This window comes from the organism of the source record quoted next, unplaced genomic scaffold, assembly GCF_019419815.1.
Source record: "Pyrus x bretschneideri cultivar Hongxiangsu unplaced genomic scaffold, Pyrus_bretschneideri_v1 Contig19, whole genome shotgun sequence".
Lineage (NCBI taxonomy): Eukaryota > Viridiplantae > Streptophyta > Magnoliopsida > Rosales > Rosaceae > Pyrus > Pyrus x bretschneideri.
The window spans coordinates 6,421,187-6,438,184 of NW_025999490.1; the positions used below are offsets into that span (position 1 = coordinate 6,421,187).

Sequence of the window (16,998 nt, forward strand, 5' to 3'; positions counted from 1 at the left end):
CCCCTTTAGTCTCATTAATGTTAGTCCCAGCATGGAACAAACACAGTATTGGACTAATAGCTAGTCCAGTCCAGTTCAATCCAACCTAGTGAGGACAAACAAACGCCCTCTAAAGTTCCAGCAGATTTGGTTTTTTTCGGCTCATCCAAACTCAAAGATCAACAAACGGAAATTTGGAATGTGCTTATGCCCCAACTCCAACGTAACTTGTTAAGGCTCTGCAACAAGTTTGAATCATATATTATGTAGCTTGATTTTAGACAGACAGCAAAAGTTGTTAAGCTTGATAATAACGAAGCTTTTCAAATTGAAGCATCTGTATTTTACATAGATGCTGATTTTCGGCTTGAAAATAACACAGCTTTCAAACAGAAGCACTGTACCATAATCTTTTATGGTTTTTCAATGTGATCGATACACAGAATGGTATATTACGTGTCATTAAATAAATGATGAGATATATATATTAAAAAGTTAATAACTGAAAAAATAAAAAATTTCATCATTCTTGTTAAAACATGTAGTGTATCATTTGTATTCCCGTTACAGTTAAAAATTTATCATGATTTAGTCCGTGAGACCACCCATGTGACTACTCCTCTTCCCCGTGTAGTCACTCTTCCCTTCAGCTGTCACTCAGCTATGTCACAATCACAGTCTAAAAACACTCCATCTCTCCACCACATATTCTCTCTCTCTCTCTCTCTCTCTCTCTCTTTGCTTTCCCTTTCCGTACTTTCTTTCCATTAAATGAAAGGGGAGATGGACAAATGGTATTAAAATATGCATACTTGTTCTTGACCATTTTCCTCCCTTGTATTCACTGCAGCATTCACTGCTCTAATTAAACATTTACGAAAAAATTTTCATTGTTCTTGGAATATGATAATACATGATATGTTTTTATAAAAGTAGTAGAAAATTTCATTAAGTTATTAATTTATATCTCATCTTTATATAATAACACGTAATATATTATTTTATATACTGATTTGAAAAATCTCTCCCACTTTACATGTGATGCTTTTGACCAGCTTCAGCCTTGTATTCACTGCTCTAATTAACCACCAGACTCGAACTTTAATGCTCTCATTTTAAAAGGAGAGAAGCTCAGTAAAGTTCACCGAGCTCTCTGAGAGGCTGATAATCAATGCTCCATGATCTCGAGATATTTGGTCATAAAGTCATGGAATTAGGTTTCTTTATTTTATTGATTAATAAACATGTGATTAATTTTCTTTAATCATCTTTAACAGCTCCACCGACCCATCTTTAGGGCATGTACTATTACAGGCACGAGTACTGTTCATTGCGAGTCAGAGTGTCGGTAGCCTGTCACTGTTAGGGGGAAAGACATTTAGGGACCATATAAGCTTTTGCTTGAGTTAGGTGTCACGTAATTTTTATATTATTCTCTTTGTATCATGATTGCTCTAAAAATTCTTGTCTGGACATGTTCTGATTAATTTTTATTTTTAAAAATTAAGAAACGACAAGACTTAATTAGACGTCCACTTAAGCATAAAATAGATAAACTTTATTTTGTATTTTATTTTTTTCAATAAATTGTCAAACTTGTTAAATACTTAGATGATTACTTATTTTATTTTACAATCTATATATTCCAATACAATTATGTATTTTTTAAGTATAAGTAGACAATATTTATGTTGTACAATAAATTTAATAGAAAACTATATATTAATACTAAAATAAGACAGAAGTTTAGAAAAATATTTTATATAAGGTTAAAATTTGATTTTAATTTCTAAACTCTATTTAATAGCAGCATATTAAATTTTGTGAAAATACTATAAATTTCAATTCTCATTATGATAAGCATCTTATATAAGAAATTTGACAGAACACTGACAAATTGGATCATTATTCCAATAGTCCTCCAAGTTGGCTTTATTTGCCAATTTTACCGAACCTTCCAATATGTTGCAAACAACATATCCAGTAGCTTATCCTTTATTCAGATCCTAGTGAGGATTATCCAGCAGGTATTTCAACGGCCTAAAAACAAAACAAACTAAAATATATTAATTTTGCTTGCAATTAAAGCCTACAAAAACAACCAAAAATATACATAAACCACATAAGCTCACAATGTGTCAGGAGTTCATCAAGACAAACTGGGAAGTTCCATCGAACATTTCAGTTAATTTTAACTTTCCTATGAACCCTAATCATACTTTTACATTCTAAATATTTTATGTGTATTCTCTCTCCCTGCAATTCGATGTATCACCAGTTTTACCTCCACCGAGCTATTTTTTAATTCTATTGAAGCACATGTGCACACAACCTTTAGTCACACTATCTTCAATGGCAGACTTCATGGCAAGACAATGTCCATCTGTCCACTATGTGATAATTTTCTTAGCATACAATTTTTTGTTCAAAGTATAGTGAGCATATATGTGATAATTTTCTTAGCATACAATTTTTTGTTCAAAGTATAGTGAGCATAAGTCTTTATTTTTAATTGAGAGGTTGAACGTTCTCTCAAAGACTATTTAGGTCGTTTTCCAAACAAATTCGAATTGCAAAATCCAACTGCAATTATACCAGAGATTCATATTGTAAAGGGATTCTAAATATCATTTTGAAATACAGTTCTGATAAAAAAAAATTTAGACATATCCACCTTAAAAATTTATATTAGATTGGTAGGAAGGTCGTCGGTATTATGTTTAGGAAGGACCCGAGTGTCATTGATTTGGATGCTTTACAAGCCACGTTAACTAAAATGTTCGATGGAACTCTCCCAACTTGTCTTGGGATACTCCAGAAACAAATTAAAATGAAATTGTGAGTATGCATATAATTCTTGTGTGATTTATGTTTTTTTGTGGGTTTTGACTGCAAGCAAAATTAATATATTTAGTTTCTCTTTTTGTAGGCCGTTGGAATACCTGCTAGATAACCATTACTCTCAAATGAGATCTGAAAGAAGGATAAGCTATCGGGCTTATGTTGTTCGCAACATATTGGAAGACTCGGTAAGGTTGGGAAATAAAACCAACTTGCATTCAAATAATGAGAATTGTGCTCTCCAATATTCGTTGCCATTATGAGATTACAATTCTCATAATGGCAAGGAATATTGGAGAGCACAATTCTCATTATTTGAATGCAAGTTGGTTTTATTTCCCAACCTTACCGAGTCTTCCAATATGTTGCGAACAACAGAAGTCCGGTAGCTTATCCTTCATTCAGATCTCATTTGAGAGTAATGGTTATACAACAAGCATTCCGACGGCTTAAAAAAATAAAAAAAATTAAATATATTAATTTTACTTGTAGTCAAAGCCTACAAAAACAACAAACAAAAAAATACATAAATCACACAAGAATTATATGCATACTCACTCATTTTATTTTAATTTGTTTTAGGAGTTCCATAAGACAAGTTGAGTTAGTTCTATCGAACATTTCAGTTAACGTGGCTTGTAGAGCATCCAAATCAATGGCACTCGGTCATTCCCAAACATAACACCAACTATGTTCCTACCAGTCCAATATAAATTTTCGAGATGGATATATCTAAAATCTTATTTATCAAAAACTGTATTTCAAAAAGATCTACAAAACCCCCTTCATAATATAGTGAATCTTTGGTATAATTACAGTTGAATTCTGCAATTCGAATTTGTTTGAAAAACGACCTAAATAGTCTTTGGGAGAACACTCCACCCTCTCACTAAAAAAATAAAGATTCTTATTCACTACTCTAAACAAAAAATTATATGCTAAGAAAATTATCACATATAAAGTACACAGAGTCGGACTTCCATTGCATAATAATATCTTTTATGTTAAAAGAGTTTAAAGATGGACATTGTTTTGACATGAAGTCTTCCGTTGAATACCAAGGTTGGGTGCACATGTGCTTCAATGGAAAAAGAAAATAGCTCAAAAGGTAAAACTAACGATACATTGAACTGGAGGAGAGAATACACATAAAAAAATATAAAATATTTAGAATATAAAAGTTTCACAGAAATGATTAGGGTTCATAGGAAAGTTAAAATTGATACCTTGTTGCTGGGTTAGGGTTAGGGTTGGGACTCTGGATGCAAAATGCCCAGCACAAGCAGCAGCACGCATCCTCTGCTTCAACATCAAGAAACCATATCCAAGATTTAAAAAAAAAAATACAACAAATACACCAAAATTAAAAAAAAATAAATAAATTCCCATATATTCAACTTTCACACTAAAGAAAACGCACCTTTCACAATACGGGGAAAAAAAATCATTACAGAAAAGGCTAAAAAGAAAAAATCAAAATTATTTACCTTGAGTATAAGCGACTTGAAATCTGCACGCAGAAGCCCCAAAAAAGGAACCACAAATTGTCCTGAAATAAAACATAGAACCAAATCACACAATCAAACAACAGATCTAAGGATATAAACAAAACACATAAAGTTAGAAAAACTAAATTGAAAAAAAACATAGAACATCACCCTCTAAAACGAAAAACACAAACAAATTATAGGCCAAAACAACAGATCCAACGATATAAAGAAAATACCCAAATTAGAACAAAAAATTCATGCACAAATCCCACCTCAACATCGAAAACTACCCAAAAAAAATTAAAACAGAATTAATAAAAAAAGTTAAAAACTCACCAACAAACCTTGGAGGTAAGAAATCCACCCTAAGAAAATCAAAAAACCAATCCAATGGGTCTTAAAAGACGACAAATTTGCAGCAACAATTAACTTTTCCAGGGGTTTTAAACGCAAGAAATTTAGACAGATAATTTTGATGAAAAAGATGAGAACGATGTGAAGATCGAAAACGCAGAGAACACAGGTTTGAGAGAGACTAAAACAGGCAGAAAAAGCAACGAAAACGAAGACAGCACGGAAGCAAAAGGAAAATGGATGACAGACGCTTGGAATAAAAGGGGAAAACGGTAAAAAACAATTCAGAATACAAAGGAACCGAAGGGCATTTCTACTGTGCTACACTGTAAGAAAAAGGGTAAAATGGCAAAAAAAATTAGAACACATGGACTGTTAAAGAACAGTGATTTTTGCTTGGGTTTTAGCAGAGGTATAATCCATCCAACCCTAGCCCCTCTTTATATAGCCTTTGTGGAAGACAGCACATCACCCAATTACACGTTTAACCTTCCATTTTCCCGCTATTCTGAGGGCAATTTGGGAACACAAGTTAACGCGTTTAACGCATTTATGGATTGTTTACGTAACCGTAATCAAAATAGAGGAATTGGATTGAGAATGAATTGAATTGAAGATAAATTGGATTAAGGAGGAATCAAAATCGGATTACTGTTGAAGTTGTTTACCTAAATGTTCTGGAATCGGTGTATGAAAGAACTTTAGTTCATATAAGTTGTTTACTAATTCAGATGAATTAGAATATAAATCAATAAGATTACTAAAATGCCCTTATTGTTTTTTATTTTATTTTACTAACAAATATTTTTACATTTATCTCTATTTAATTTTAAGAATAAAAAAACATTTCATAAAATAATTTATTAAAGAGAAAAATAAATTCCAGTGTTTACTAAAATTTCATAGAAAGGTGAAGTCGTTGGGGTACTTTCGGATTAGCCGAAAACCATGAGGATTGTTTAGGTATAAAAGTTAGAATCCAGATGAAGAGTTTCTCCATGAATCCAAATACTAGGTCTCTCCTAACAATTCAAATCCGAGAATTTCCGAAGTGTGATTCAGGATTTTAGATGGGCCTCATGTGTTTTTGATTCCCTAAAATTTTAGTAAACACTGAAATCCTTTCAATCATGAATGATTCCTTTTCATTTCATTCCAACTCTGGTTGATAAACATGTCATTAATTGAGTGAGTAGGTTGAGACTGAGGGACGGCTGTAAATAGAAAAGAAAGGAGAGTGTATTTAAAAATGTGAAAGAAAGCGAGAATTAAAAGAAAGGAGAGTGTATTTAAAAGTGTGAAGGAAAGTGATAATTGATGATGTCTGATTGGTTAGAATCGATGAATAGGAGGGATCAAATCTTCTGCATTCATAGTGGATGTGATTTTTCTGTAATCCTAAAAAATGTTTAACACATATTAAATTTATGACAATAAAATTAAAAAAAGTTAAATAATAAATACGTGTCATACATTTATTAGGCCCACATAAAAGCTGCACCATTTTTAGGTGCAGAAGATTTGATCTCTGAATAAGCGGGGTTTTTTAAATCCCAAATGATATTATTTTAATGGCCATTTGCCCACATTATATCTTATGTTTAAAATTTCTAGACATATGCATGGAATTGGTCTGAATTTAGTCAGATGTCACCCATTTTCAAGGTGCGAAGTTATCATTTTTGCCCTCAATTTTGAAACATGCATATTTTTTCCGTTACAAATCCGAATTAAGTTCTCCTTACGGTAATACATTTATAAAAATGAGTATTATTTGAAAATAATAAAATAAGATTGAAAAAGTGAAACGAAAATTGAGATTCACCTACGTGGCTACTAAAAATAAAATACAATAAATCTCGAAGCGGAATGTCACATATTGAAATTTAAATATTTTTAAATTAAAATGTTTATGAAAACAAATTAAGATAATCTACATGAATTTTATTTTCAAAAAAGTTACCTAAAAATAAAAGGTTAAAATTATTATTTAATAATCTTGGTCTAAAATTTTAAGTCATAAGAGTCGGAAGAGAAAAGCAATTTATGAGTTATGACTTCAAATATTTTGGCTTAAATTTTAAGCTTTATCCTCAAAGATTGGAGATAGTCTTAGGGCTTTTACAGTCAACAAAACAATTGCAAAACTTCACCAATCTTCTAATCTATGCATAAGTTCACGTAATACAAATTCAAAGTCTACCATTTAGTTACTTAGTAATACGGTATAATAGTATTTGGTTTTAATAACCTGTTTGGCCACCATCTAAAGAGAGTTAACCCCCAACCCTAGCCCTATCCTCTTTTGAGCTGGTGGTCTATGTCAATATATATTTGTCAAATCCGTATGCGGACGTGGGTAAGTGGTGGCCAAAACAATGATGCCCTGAGATCCGTTTGCTACTCGATCGATACATATGTATGCATGGAACATTCGTGATAAGTTGATAACTAACATATGGTCCTATCCTAAAGCTAAAAGTACCTGCTAATCAAGGGTTAATATAAGTTATTGAGGCAAAACTTCCTTTTACGACACAAGATAACAATCTCGCTCATTGATGGATTCATGATTCCAACATTGGGGTCTCAATATAAAAAGAAAAAAAGACAAAATTAACATTGAAATGTCCGGTATCGGTGTAAGACCATGATTTTCATCTATAATATTGTTCCATACTTTAATTTCTACACATATTTATTAATGAAACTAAGACATATCAATTAACAAAGAAGGGAAATATATACAAATTAACAACCAACAAATGGTTTATTTATAATATACCCTACTCATCTTTCTTAATGACAAAAAGAGTACAAAATTTTCACGCGTTCCAAATTTAATCAAATTTAATTTTTTAACATTAGAAAGTTACGAAAGTACTTTTGATTGGAAATCTTATGTTAATGTCCTAATGTGAACATTTGAGTCCTTGTTATACTTTGCTCTCTTTGTCGTCTTTTTAAACGGTATGTATATGTTCTCATGAACATATGAGTACAAACGATGCATAAATCAAATGATTTTTGGCAGCAACAAATACAAAATCACTGATTGACCTCTTCGTATATCCGCGCCCCCCTCTCTCTCATTCAACAAAAGTATCCATCATCCTCTTTTCAAAATTGCAATTACATAACTAAAAATAATATATAAATAAAAACAAAAAATATGAACCAAAGATTGACAGAGGAAACTAATTTAAAATAATATATAATTAAAACTATTATCCGTCTTGTTCTACGAGGACCCTACCCCTTCAACTTCTGCAACGACAAGGTATGAATTCTGTGAGTCTCTTTCTGAATCAAACCAACGTGATTTTATGTTTTCTCTTGGTCTAGCTCACCTATGATTTTGCTGCATTCGGTCATTTTGTTGGATCATTTCTCAGTTCACTTAATAACCCATGTTTTGGTTTGATCAGTTTTTGTGATTAGTTATTGATTCTGATTCATATTTTTCTCAGAACAACAGTGATTCTATATATATCGCTATGGCATTTGTTAAAAATCTATCCATAAAAATTATACTTTCGAATACTAGCACATGGTGTGATGAGATTGGTTAAATATCCTATCAGGACTTGAAAATAAAATTATTTTTGAGTTGCTCTTGTAATACATCATATCTCCCATCACACGTTTAACCCTATCATACCTGTATCTAGAGGTGGCAAATCAATCCATTGAATTGTTAATGGGTACTAGTTAAGATCCGTTTAATTTGATATCACTATAATATAGATGTGAAATTGGTAATTATGGTGATAGTGTAAGGTAAAATTAAACTATATAGATCTTAATGGACACTCTTTAACAACTTAATGGGTCGATTTGCCATCTCTACCGGCATCTGTATCATTTGTTTCGAGGTTAAATTGGAAACACGAATTGGTTCGTGTCTGGCCTCCAATTGCAAGATGACACGTTTAAGGAGGCATTTGATTGAGAGATCGTCATCCCAAACCTTCATGTTGTTCCATTTTAACCCTCCCACTCCAAGCACTAAATATCATATTTATTAGTATTAAATCTGTTATTCATTCGCTATTTTCTTTCTTTAAGAAGATATTATTCATTATTCGTGAGTGAACTAAGTAATGAATATATCAACCACATTTTATTACAATGACTTATATTAAAAGTTACGTGTACTCGTTAAAGTTGGCGTTATTTGTTGTTAAAGAGTGTCCTTATAATCATTATATTCAAGACTATGTGCATAGATGTTTTCATCAAGAATGAAGTTTCTCTGACTTTGAAGTATCATGTCAATCCTCGAGTTTTTGTGGAGATGATTTCAAGACTTAAATATGTTCCTTTACTTATCATTGGACTTCTCTTGTCCTCAAATCCACCGTAGGTGTCAGCTAGTTTGGTCAAGTTAGTATTTTACTTTATATTAAAGTTTTTTTGGATAAAAAACATCTCGAATGTTATCTTAAATATCTTCTTTAACAATTTTAATTTATAATAAAACCGCTATGTCTCGTCTCAAAAGAACAAATTATTGAGTCAAAATTTGGTGTTGTTGTCACATCCCCACCCGGGACGGATCACTTCCCGGACCCGCTCCACCACTGTAGCACGATATTGTCCGCTTTGGGCTTACCATTCCCTCACGGTTTTGTTTTTGGGAACTCACGAGCAACTTCCCAGTGGGTCACCCATCATGGGATTGCTCTAGCCCCCTTCTCGCTTAATTTCGGAGTTCCTACGGAACCCGAAGCCAGTGAGCTTCCAAAAGGCCTCGTGCTAGGTAGGGATGGGATATACATATAAGGATCACTCCCCTGGGCGATGTGGGATGTCACAATCCACCCCCCTTAGGGGCCCGACGTCTTCGTCGGCACACTCGCGATCAGGGTTAGGCTCTGATACCAAATTGTCACATCCCGACCCGAGACGGATCACTTCCCGGGCCCGCTCCACCACCGTAGCACGATATTGTCCGCTTTGGGCTTACCATTCCCTCACGGTTTTGTTTTTGGGAACTCACGAGCAACTTCCCAGTGGGTCACCCATCATGGGATTGCTCTAGCCCCCTTCTCGCTTAACTTCGGAGTTCCTACGGAACCCGAAGCCAGTGAGCTCCCAAAAGGCCTCGTGCTAGGTAGGGATGGGATATACATATAAGGATCACTCCCCTGGGCGATGTGGGATGTTACAGTTGTATTAGATAAACCGTAATATTCTTCGGTGTAATTAGGATTGATTAATGAATTTGATAAGTTAAAAAAAAGGGTATTTTCGACAGCACCGCTACAGTACCCGCCTAATTTGCCAATCTCCCCAGACCCAAAATAGGAAAATCCGCAAATCGCCGAAACGCCGCGTTTAGTACATTCCATGGGGGCCGGGCGCAACACACCGCACTGGGCGTTTCAGGTTCTGGCGGGCACGACGAAACGGCAATAGACGTCGTACCTTCCTTGGCGCCCAAACGGTAAATCAATCGGCGTTTTCGGCAATTTGGGGCTTAGGGTTTTTTAGAGGGAGTGAAATGAAATTGAATAAATTGCAGTCGATTTCAGATTTTGATCCCAAAATTCGAAAAGCTGCATTGGGCTCTGGCGCCTTCTTCTTCTCCTTCCCAATTATTACAATCTTCGTAGCTCTCGCATTCAGAAATCGAATTATTGGCGCCGCAACACTTCCATCTGATTGTTTCTTCTTCCTTTCAAAGGTGAGCGCTTTGCTTTGCATCCACTTGTTATCGTATTTGAGTTTGCTTGTTTTCTTTGAATTTTGAGTTTTTTATTTTTCTTTATTTTAAATGTTGAAAAATTCATATGAGTGACTTAGCATTGAGCTGAGTGATCTGTTTGGAGAGTCAATGAATGTAAAATTGTGATTTTTTAATTTAATTTCTAATACTCGTATTTTTGGTTAGTGTGAAATTCGAACTGCTTCCGCTCTCTGGCATGGTTATATGGTGGAAAAGGTGTTTGATTGTCGTCGCGGAGATTTGCAGGCCTGTTATGACCTCTGGATTTGATTAGAACTTGAAGGGTCAGCTGCATTGGATATTGTTTGTCCAAAATGTCTTCATCTCCTGGTGAAAAGCCTTCTCCTGCTACCGATAGCTTGAGTGAGCGGCATGAGAGTGTATTGAGACTTGAGGAGGATGAGGGTGAAGATGAGGACGAAGAAGAAGATGTAGATTTTAATCCTTTTTTAAAAGGAGCTCCTTCGCCCGAAGCTTCTTCAAGTTTGAGCTCTGATGTAGAAGGTTTAGATGGTGAAGTTGTTGACAGCAGCAGAACCACTATTGAACCTGCCAGGATTAATTCTTTGAGAGTGGCTTGTCAGGTGCAAAAGTGTTCTGTTGGGGACTCTGAGCATGGGGAGGAAGAAACCTTGATGCAAACTAATGTTTCTCCTGACGGCACATCTGCAAATGAGTTTGAAAAAACAGTTTCCAGAAATGCTAACAGTGAAGCTGTTCAAGAAAAGGATGATGTCTCAAGCAGTGAAACCGATGTTAATGTTGCTATGGTAGGAGAGTTGAGTAACACAGAAGACATTCCAAAGCCCACTATGGATTTAGATGATGAGGATGAGGATGCTATTTGTAAACGCACGAGGGCCCGCTACTCATTAGCAAGTTTCACACTTGATGAACTCGAGAATTTTCTTCAAGAAACAGATGATGAGGACGACCTCCAAAATGTTGATGACGAAGAAGAATACAGGAAATTCCTCACTGCTGTTTTACAGGGTGAAGGTGATGACCAGTCAACTAAAGAAAATGAAAATGCTGATGATGAAGATGAGGATAATGATGCAGACTTTGAGATAGAACTTGAAGAGTTACTTGAGAGTGACGGGGATGAAAATTCTAGGGACAAAAGTATAGATGAGAATGGGGGAGCTGGAAGACGACCAAGGACTAGGCAGAATAAGTGTCAAAAAGCACCTGCCCGATGTAAGAAGAAGAATTTAGGACAGACAAAAAGGCCATTGCGCCCCCTTCTACCAGTTATGCCAAAGGACCAATGTCTTGTTTCTCTTATCATGCCAGCAGAAATTTAATGCCTGGAACAGCTTCAAGCTGTTTGTCTTCCACAGTAGAAGAGCATTCTATAAATGGTTTCACTGCCCACCAGATAGGCCAGTTGCACTGCTTGATCCATGAACATGTGCAGCTACTTATTCAAGTATTTTCTCTGTGTGCCCTTGATTACTCTCGGCAACATATTGCCTCCCAGGTTCAGAAATTGATCTCTGAGATGCTCCAGAAGCGCGACGAAGTACTGACATGGAAAAATGTACCTTATCCTACTGTTTGCTTTTTCCAATCAGTACCAACTGAATTCCCTAATTCCTACAGGACACAAAGCACCTTGGCATCATCCCTCACATTCGATGCACGTAAAGAGTGTTCTTCGAATCAGATGGCAGTTTCCTCAAATACTTCTCCTTCCAATGGTAGACGTGAATGTGTTCCTAATAGGCAGGTGGGCATTTCCCAGAATATTGGGGGTTCTTTCTGGGTGCCTTCTATAAGTGGTCCTGTGCTATCTGTCTTGGATGTAGCTCCACTTAGTTTAGTTGGACGTTACATGGATGAAGTCAATACAGGTATACCATGAAGAAAGTCTCAAGTTTTTTTCATGCTTTTGCTTTCATATTTGTGTCAATAATTTTTCTCTTTATTTATATGCCAATGATATGCGATTATTTTCACAGCTGTTCAGAAAAATCGACAGTGTTACGTGGAAACGAGTTTCGATACTCTTCTTGAAAAAGAGCCTTTGTTTCCCTTTCCTAACTTTCCATTAGGTTCTCAGTCCACTTGTGAATTTGTAAGTGAAACTGGTTCCTCATCTTCCAATGTGGCTTCATCTTCATCTAGTCAACGACCACCCAAAAAGTCACTGGCTGCTACAATTGTTGAAAGTACCAAGAAGCAATCACTTGCTCTAGTTCCAAAGGACATATCAAACTTAGCCCAGAGGTTTTTTCCTTTGTTCAATCCATCATTATTTCCCTATAAACCACCCACAGGAGCAGTTGCAAACCGGATTCTTTTCACTGATGCAGAAGACGAGTGAGTTTCACGTGTTCTCCTTTATTATTGAGTTGGTGGCTTATCCTGATTTGGTTTTGTTGTCAGAATTTGGATATTGTGATTGATATCAGTCAATAGTATTCGTTTATTATAGTTTATGGGTTCATGTGTTTTATATCGGAACTGCAATACAGATTATTAGCATTGGGGATGATGGAGTATAATACGGATTGGAAGGCAATTCAACAACGTTTTCTTCCTTGCAAAACTAAGCACCAGGTTATTTTCTAGAATATGTATTGTGAACAACAGGTTATCTGATTATGTGTTTCCTGCGAAGGCTGTCCTTTGTGCACTCCCTACTAATGAGGAGACAAAAATGTTTTAGTACATAGGATAGGACATTCTAGTCGAATCATCCTTGCTGGCATAGAAAAAAAAAATTAAATAAATTCGCACCACTAGGTAATTATGCAACCGCAGAGTTTTTGAGTAATTTATGCTTGAGCCAGAATGTGAGCTTGCTAATGTTTGTTTACAGATTTTTGTTAGGCAGAAAAATCGCTGCTCATCAAAAGCACCAGAAAATCCCATAAAGGTATGGAGGAACTAATGGTTGAATTTTTTATTTATTAGTATTACTTCGGTACATGTGTATTGTTGGTGGAATGAGATGACAAGATAAATTGGTAGAAAATAATTTCCTGTGACTATAGTCATTAATTAGAATTCAATTAATTGGTAGGCATGACAAGTCAAATGCTCGATCAAACATCTGATCAACTTTTATGGTTGAAAAGAAGTTATGGTTTGGGGGTTTTAATTGTTGACTTTTAGATCATAATGCTGTTGTATACTTGTGACCCTGTGTCTTTTATCAGTAATTCATGTAGTTGTCTATTTCTTCAAACAGGCAGTACGGAGGATGAAAAACTCACCTTTGACTACAGAGGAGATAGCATACATTCAGGAGGTAATTCTTGATTCGTACATTTATGTGTGTATAAAAGCTTTGAGAGCATTACTCTTGTGCGTGCGGTGTATATATATGTATATACTATATACATATGTTGACTTGTTTCAAATAAGGTTCCAATTGGCATTCAGTTTTATCTATTAGATTCTCATTTAGCTATATGGTTTATTGTGATTCCATACGCAGGGACTTAAGGCTTATAAATATGATTGGTTGTCCATATGGAAAGTCATTGTCCCACATAGAGATCCATCCTTGTTGCCTCGGCAGTGGCGTATTGCTATTGGGACTCAGAAGTCATATAAGGTTGATGAATCGAAAAAGGAGAAGAGGCGACTATATGAATCAAAAAGAAGGAAGGACAAAAATGCAGATTTGTCAAGTTGGCTAAATTCATCCGAGAAAGGGGTATGATTTCCTTTGAGCTTGGAACATTGTGTTGGCAATTCTATTTGCATTGATTTTGTAGCTTTGAGTAATTCTTTTATGATGGATATAAGAATAAAACATTGTGTTGGCTGTCAAACTGCTCATATTAGAGAAAAGGGTAGTGGCTAGACTTATTGCTAAGTATATCCTTTGCTTCCTAAATATTGATGAATGTATTGAGGCTTAGGAAGTGTAGGGTATGTAGAAAATTTTGAACTTTAAGAATAAAAAGTAATTACAAAATGTATGAATTAGAACGTTTGGTACGATTTGTTTCTAAAAGTTACAATAAAGTGCATCGTAGAGTCTCTAAGTTTGTCAGTTTAGCATAGATGCGTGGTAAATGTGCGCCAAGTCCAATTTTACTCATTTTCAGAAATGTATAAAAAGATTCATTTGGAACTTTTCTTTGCACACACCTATAGTTTAGGCTGAGCGTGGATTATAGATGATTGAAAGCCCATTAAATGGATGGTGATTTTATTTAAAGTTTGGTACTGATGCAGGACTGCCAAGCTGAAAAGTCCGGTGGAGAGAACAGTGCAGATGGTTTGACCGACAATAATGCAGGTGAAACTTATGTTCATGAGGCCTTTTTAGCAGATTGGAGACCGGTATTTCTTGTGTAGAAAGAAACCCTAATAGTGGTACACTATCCCGAGGTGCTATCCATGAATGGGTAGATGTTTTTGGGCGTAAGGAAGCTCTTCGAACCCAGACCGTGTCACAGTGTCCGCATGGTCAATCTCAAACCACTGGTGTTAGACATTTTGCATCCAGTACCACACAAGCGAATCATTCTGTTTCTCAACTCTATTATCGGCCATATCGAGCTCGTAGAACTAACTGGCGCACAACTAGTTAAGCTAGCACCAGAATTGCCTCCTGTGAATCTTCCACCATCTGTTCGTGTAGTCTCACAGTCTGCCTTCAGAGGCTCTTTACCTGGGGCATCTTCCACAGTTTCTGCTTCTGGAGGTGGTAGTGGTGCTGCTGCAACACACAATCCATTTTCTCAACTTTCCAAAGTTGGAAGGTTCAGGACCTCTGATGCCCTAACAGCTACACAGAATAAAAGTAGTTTTCTGAAAGACACTGTTTCGACGTTGCATCCAGAAGATTCTAGAATTATCAAGGATAATGTGTAGAGGAAGGAAGAGATGTTGATTCTGATCTTCAGATGCATCCTCTGCTGTTCCAGGCCCCGGAAGATGGACGTCTGTCCTATTTCCCGTTGAACTGCAGCAACAGCAATTCTAGTCCTTTCAGTTTTCTTCAGCAAGTCAGCCTCAGCTACATTTAAGCCTTTTTCATAATCCTCAACAAGGAAACATCGTTGATGGTTTTGACAAATCACTGAAGGCACCCAACTCAACATCTCCTGCCATTGCTTTCCATCCACTGATGCAAAGAACTGATTATGTAAGTAGTGCCAAAGTAACAACATGCTCAACTGCACCCTTTCTGCTGGTTCAGGGGGAAACCGTTCTCAAGACCAACATCCTTCTGATACTGGTCGGACTCATTTGTCGGTCAATGCTGATCCACAGGCTATGTGCACTAATGAGAGAGCTAATGAACTGGACTTGGACATCCACCTAAGTTCTACATCTAAAAAGGAAATAGCTTCAAAAAGGAGAGATGTCGCTGTTAATAATTCAGATAAATCAATAATAACCGCTCCAGAAAAGACAACTCAATGTACTAATAGTTCATTGCTTCGGCATGCTGAAAGTTCTTCAGCAAGTGGTAGCGAGCTTGTTATACCAAGTAATAATATTAGCAGGTACAATGTAGATGATACAGGTGACCAGTCTCAAACTGATATTCAGATGGAACAGGAAGAGTTGAGCGACTCTGATGAAGAAAATGAAGAAAATGTTGAGTTTGAGTGTGAGGAGATGACTGATTCTGAAGGAGAGGGGGGATCGGCGTGTGAAGAAATATCTGAGATGCAGAATAAGGTGAATTTTCTCGTTTTTTTTTTCCCAGGTCAGTTTTAAGATTCTTTTGCCTTCGGGAACCAAATATTTTTACTTCTTGCCTAAGTTATTAATGCTACCTTTGCTAGTAATGTACTCGTGGCCTCCATCTCTTATTGTTATCGGTACCTGCCAATCTTGTTCGGTAAGGGAGTCCTCATTTGTTCCTTTTTCTGACTTTCCATTTTCTTGTTTATAGGATGTTCCATCGTTTGCAATGAAAAGACCTGCAACGGCAGATCTTGATGGCAAGGAGTGTGAGCCAAAAGCCACTTATCGTCCTCAGGACAATATTCACAGAATTCCTTACTTGGACGATGCCAGTAATTCGTCATGGTTAAGTTTGGATTCATGCGCTCCAGATCACCCTTTGCACATTATGTCCAAGTGTGACGAAAGTACAATGGACAGCAGTTTTGCTGCCAATGACTTGCAGTCATCTCGGCCTGTTCGCTCTTGTAAGAAGGCAAAACTGAGCATAAGGGGAGGTGCAACGCAGAAACAAGCGGTGGACATGATGCACCAACTGAGCCTGGGTCCTCCATCAAATCTGACGGTGAGGAAACGCAGGAAGCGTGTATCAGGATCGAGTACATGTTTGAACGTAGGAATGACGGTAGAAAACTCCGGCAGTGATGGCTAACATAAAAGATTTTTCAAATGACTCTGCACCCTTACTAACCCTAGTTTCTAGTTTGATTAGTGTATAAATGATCTCTTACTTCTTGGACTCCAAACCGTTTAAGCCAAGTGGTGTCCAACATTTTGTTCATATCAAGGTATGTAGTTATCTTTCTAATACACTAAATTTTGACGTTGTATGCACAAACTAGACACTTGTATCATTGGGTTGATTGATATTTTGTCTCTTATAGTGATGATGTTGTGGTGGTTTTTCAACGCAATCACACATTGCCATTTGAGAAAGTT

General features: G+C 36.1%; 1 long non-coding RNA gene and 1 pseudogene across 1 annotated transcript; one reads left to right on the plus strand and one right to left on the minus strand.

The window, feature by feature from the left end:
- Positions 1-529: 529 nt before the first annotated feature.
- LOC125476479 lies at positions 530-5,089 on the minus strand. Its single transcript, XR_007257741.1, has 4 exons — positions 4,647-5,089; positions 4,308-4,369; positions 2,112-4,119; positions 530-2,019 (listed from the first exon to the last, which is right to left on the minus strand). It is a non-coding gene; the product is annotated as an uncharacterized LOC125476479 (long non-coding RNA).
- Positions 5,090-9,938: 4,849 nt separating this feature from the next.
- Positions 9,939-16,949, plus strand: LOC103950775 (annotated as a pseudogene).
- The last annotated feature ends 49 nt before the right edge of the window (positions 16,950-16,998 follow it).